This window comes from Dioscorea cayenensis, chromosome 9 (assembly GCF_009730915.1).
Source record: "Dioscorea cayenensis subsp. rotundata cultivar TDr96_F1 chromosome 9, TDr96_F1_v2_PseudoChromosome.rev07_lg8_w22 25.fasta, whole genome shotgun sequence".
Taxonomy (NCBI): Eukaryota; Viridiplantae; Streptophyta; class Magnoliopsida; order Dioscoreales; family Dioscoreaceae; genus Dioscorea; species Dioscorea cayenensis.
In genome coordinates, this window is record NC_052479.1 from 26342110 (window position 1) to 26347652 (window position 5543).

At 45.9% G+C, this 5543-nt stretch overlaps 1 non-coding gene across 1 annotated transcript; it reads right to left on the reverse strand.

Annotated features, from left to right (window-relative positions):
• Nucleotides 1-1882: 1882 nt before the first annotated feature.
• Nucleotides 1883-1989, reverse strand: LOC120269574. The gene has a single exon (XR_005539223.1). It is a non-coding gene; the product is annotated as a small nucleolar RNA R71 (small nucleolar RNA).
• Nucleotides 1990-5543: the final 3554 nt, after the last annotated feature.

Sequence of the window (5543 nt, forward strand, 5' to 3'; positions counted from 1 at the left end):
CATGGTGCGAAAACGAGCCGATCTCATCCTGGGGACATATTTTAGCGGAGTATTTGAGGCATCAGGGGCATTATCCCAGTCTTAGTGTCATTTTCTCAAGTCCATACATCACTAGACTTATTCGTGGGATGGGTTTACGAGATACATTTCGAGGAGCTGTCAAGACGTCAATACCAGTCCCTCTCGAGTTAGAAACAATGAGGTCCATGAGGTCCATGGGCATGGTCAAGACTTATGGATTGTTTATCTTTGCAGTTGATTTCATTATCTTTTGTATTAAACTCCATGGAGAGCTAAACCCCTAGTGGGTATTTGGGTATTTGTGAACCCTAGGATGTATTAGTTTCTTTGAATTTCTTTATTATGCTTTCAATTAATTGATGTGTTTGTGAGTTCCAATCTTGAATGCTTGTTGTTGAATACTCCCTTAGAGTGACACTAGGGTTGAGAGTTCACCCGGTAATCCTTGTGAGTGAGTGACACACCATGAGGGTTAGACGAACCTTGATTGGAGAGGGTTGAGTGGGTGAGTCGAGAGGTACAGGATCGTCCCCTTTCTCCTCCGGTGTGATAGATTCTACCTCTATTCCTCGAGTTCTTTGCGGCCACAATAGAGTGAATGGGCTAAGGGATGATCCTCCACTGGGGCCTAGTTGCGAGTGCAATGGAGTGAAGCGTTGAGGTGATCTTAGCATCTAGGGCTTAATTGTGGCTAGGGACCTTCCGCCTGGACCAAAGGGTTAGGTCTATACATGGAAGAGATTTATCACTTGGAATCCCTAGAGGTCATTGCAATTCTATACGAGTGTGAGGTGTTGAGATTGTTCGATTTCTCCTTCGGGACATGTATAGAATTAGGCATGGTTGACCTTAAATTTGGGATCATGTATTGAGGGATGTCCACGACTCACAATTGCATTAGTTAGGAAGCATAATAGAGGATTCTTGCACTTGAAACTATTGTCCTAGGGGGAACAATATCCGGGTACCCCATTTATATCGATTGCCTTACTTTCTCCTTTCCCACACTTTCTCTCTTATTTATTTCATCTTTTGTTATTTCACATCTTTTGACACACAAATCACTATTCCATCTTTCACCTAGCTAAGAAACAATCTAAGTATTTTTACTCCCTACTCCCTGTGGATACGATACCCCCACTCACCTGGGGATTATTACTTTGACAACTCCGTGAACTTGCGGAGCACCTGTCAAGGTTTTGGTGCCGTTGCCGGGGAGTAGGTATGAGAGATGCTTTGCACTTTTGTTTTCTTAGCTATTCATCCATTGATTCTATTTCACATCTTCTTTTCTATCATCGTTCTGATTTGTTTTCTTTCTTTTGTGCAGCTTCAGGTTGATGACCCGAGGGAACCCCTCAATATTGATTGAAGGAGATCCCGAGCTTGAAAGAACACTTAGAAGAAAAGGGAAAGAAACTGTGGGAGAACCGTCTAATCTAGCTGATTTGGAAGTTGAAGGTTCAGGCAATATGACAGAACAGAATGAGCAGCAGAGGACACTCTATGATTATGCTAGACCTTCAGTTTTGGGGACACAATCGAGCATTGTGCGTCCCCCTATTACTGCTCAGAACTTTGAGCTAAAGCCGGCATTCATCCACATGCTACAGCAATCCGCACTGTTCAATGGTTTGGCCGATAAGGATCCAAACAGTCACATAGAGAACATTTTTGAGGTGTGTGATATGCTCAAGATCAATGGAGTGATGGATGATGCCATCAAGTTGAGAGCCTTCCCATTTCCCTAAAGGGGAGAGCAAAGCAATGGCTACACTCATTACCTAAAGCCTAGATCACCACATGGGAGGAGATGGTAGAAGCTTTTCTTGGACGCTATTTCCCTCCCAGAAAATCTGCAAAGCTAAGGAATGAGATCTCATCCTTTGTACAGTCAGAATTGGAGTCTCTATTTGAGACGTGGGAAAGGTTGAAGGAGCTCCTGCGCAAATGCCCACAACACGGATTCCCCGAGTGGATGATTATCCAAACCTTTTGCAACGGTTTGAATCCAAGTACAAGGCAACTTTTGGATGCGGCAGCAGGAGGTACCTTAGGTAGCAAGACCCCCGAGGCATGCCGACAACTTATTGAAGAAATGGGTCTAAATAGCTACCAATGGAATGCAAGGGAGAAGAAGAAAGTGGCCGGACTCCATGAGATAGATGCGGTAACGTCATTGGCGGCTCAAGTTGAAGCATTGGGTAAGAAGCTAGATGTTATAGCTTCGAATAGAGTGGTGGCCGTGACAACATGTAACGGATGTGGAGGAAGACATGCTTCCTCCGATTGCCCGATCTCCATTGGTGATGTATCTTCAGTTGAGAACGTTGATTTTGTGGGTAATGCAATGAGGAACCAAGGGAATCCGTATAGCAACACCTACAATTCGGGTTGGAAGAATCATCCCAATTTTTCATGGAGCAACCAAGCTCCACAGAAGGCCATGGGGCCACCGGGTTTCCAACAACAACAAGCCCCAAATGTCGAGAACAGAGTTAGTGGCTTGGAGACCCGCATGAATGACTTAGAGAAGGCCTTGACCAGATTTGTGCAATCTTCGAATTCAAGGTTTGAATCAGTTGAGGCAACACTTCGCAATCACACTTCGTCCTTGCACAATCTTGATAACCAAGTTGGACAAATTGCGAAGTCTCTAGCGGAACGATCACAAGGGAGCCTACCGAGCAATACAGAGATGAATCCTAGAGAGCAATTAAAAGCGATCACTTTGCGAAGTGGTCGCGAGGTTGAAGGCAAGCTCCCGAGTGAGAAGCCCAATGTACATGCACCCGAGGTCATAGAGGTTAGAGAAGGACCAAGCAAAGAGAAGGAAGTGGAACCTCCACCCTTCAAGCCAAGAATTCCTTATCCCTCAAGATTGAAGAATAACCAAGCGGATGAGCAATACAAGAAGTTCCTAAGTCTATTAAAGCAACTCCACATCAACATCCCTTTTGTTGAGGCATTGGCTCAAATGCCCAAATATGCTAAATTCTTGAAAGATTTGTTGACCAATAAGAGGAAGTTAGAGGAGAGTGCTTCCGTGATCCTTGATGCATCTTGCTCGGCGGTTTTGCAAAAGAACATGCCGAACAAGAAGAAAGACCCGGGGAGCTTCATCATCCCGTGTAACATTGGCAATCTAGGTGAAGAGTTGGCATTGGCGTATTCAGTGGGCAAGCATTAATGTCATGCCATACACCTTTTTCGAAGCTAGGTTTGGGAGAACCTAGGCCCACTCTGGATGACTTTACAATTGGCGGACCGAACTGGGTACGACATCCGAGGGGCATCATCGAAGATGTGCTTGTCAAGGTGGACAAGTATATATTTCCGCTGACTTTGTGGTGCTAGACGTCGATGAGGATGCGGATGTACCATTGATACTTGGGAGGCCATTCTTTTGAACTTCCAAAGATTTGATTGACATGGATGGCGGGGAGCTAACGTTGAGAGTTGGAGATGACAAGCTCACATACCGCCTCGCTAAAGCCATGCGGCATTCTCTTGACTTTGATGACACATTATATTTTCTACACACTATTGATGAGATTATTGATGAATATGTGCAAGAAATGTTTAATCCTAACTCGTATGAGGGTTTGTTCGACCAAGAGGAGCAGATTGAAGAAGTAATGATACTTGGTTCGAACGAAGAAGTACCATCTACCCTGGGGATCCTGAAGAAGGTGATCTAAAAAATGAAGAGGGCAAGGAGACGCCACCGGAAACACTCCACGACTGTTGGAGGTATGCCCAAGCCGAGTGAGTTCCATGAACCATTACTAGGTGGTCCCAAACCCGACAATTCATCCTCTACTCTCAAGAGACTTTGCTCATCATGCTTCCAAGCCATGGGTATGAGGGCAACCTTCATCTACGAACCCCCATGAGGTAAGACAAGGTACGCCAAGTTTAGTGACGAATTAAGCGCTTCTTGGGAAGCAACCCAAGTTTTACTGTTTTTTGTAGTTAGTTTCGCATGAATAACTTGTTGAGTGTTCGTGATTTCATTTTTTTAACTAGTTGTGTCAGTATTCATCTTGGTGGATTTGTATCATCGTAGTGTTTTCAATGAGGATTCGCGAAGATTTGGTTGTTTGAGCTTGTTTCTATTGTTTTTTTCACCGGGTATTTGTTGCATAAAAAAGGGCAGTGCTCGAATGTGTAACATGTTCAAAAATTTCTCGCAGAGCTCGCAGAGTTTTTTTCAAGTCATCCAGAAAGAACACACGGGAGTGTGGAATTTTCACATGCCCATGCGATTGTATTACGAGCTCATCCCGAGAGCACACAGGGCGTGAACTTGCCCCTGTGAGCGACCCTCGCGACATCGCACGTCGCAAGCGGAATTTCCACACGGGAGTGCGTAGTCCCCGTAAACTTAGCACATTTTCCCGAGAGCACACGTGGACGTGAACTCGCCCTCGTAGGGCAACAAGCAGTGATATACACACGGGCGTGCATATTTTCCACACGCCCGTGTGGGTTTCTACATACAATCCCTTCTCTATCCCGAGAGCGCACAGGGGCATGTGAATGCCCCTATGAGTGGAGCCTATGATTGTCCACGGTCGTGCGGATTTTCCGCACGGGTGTGTGGAACACTTAGAGAATTCTCTCGGTTGAACAGAGAGCGCACAGGGGCGTGTGGCTGCCCCTGTGGGTCGGGCGCACGGGCGTGGGTAATTTACGCACGGCCGAGTGGTTCTGTTCAGAGCGTTATGCTGAGAGCGCACAAGGGCGTGCGTACGCCCCTGTGAAGCTCTCTCGTGGAGTCACACAGGCGTGGGTAATTTCCACACGCCCGTGTGGATATACAGAAACTCAAGAGCCATGGGTTTTCTTTAAAATCCTTTCAGTTTTTTTTATCCTCACAACCACACTCGCTCTGAGAACACTTTTTTTCTTCTTCCTCGACCCTCTAGCGACCGCTTTTAGTGCAAATTTTGTGATGTTTGCTCGACCGATTTCAAGTTTCTTCTTCTCAACTCGTCAGAAGCCCTATTTTTGGATTATCTTCGACGATTCACGGTTTTTCATTGATGAATTTAGCCAATAATGCTTCGCTTTCTATGATTCAACAATTATTCATGTTTAGAAAGAGTTTAGAAGATGATTCTAGAGTGTAGGCGCTGGCATGCGGTTTTCACGTCCCGTGATCCCTCATAGGGTGTAAGGGAAATTCCACACGGCCGTGGATTTCGCGATCATTGTTTCTTCAGCTTTTGTTTGATCGGGTTCTTTCAAAAATTTTGCGGATTATGGCTCACCGCTCAAAGAAGCAAGCTCGATAAGAGGCCGCGTGAGTCGCCTCCCGAGCCCCGAGGGCATCTCGATTTGCTTTTGCCGAGCATCAAGTCCGCTATGAGCATTTGTCAAGACTTCGGGCCTCGGGATGCACTCGCCTCCCGGATACGAGTAGTATTGCGTAGATCCGCAGCAGAGAGATGAGTTTACTGCAGAGATTGAGTATCTTGTCTCTAGGGGTGGTTGGAGGCAGTTGTTGATGGTTCGAG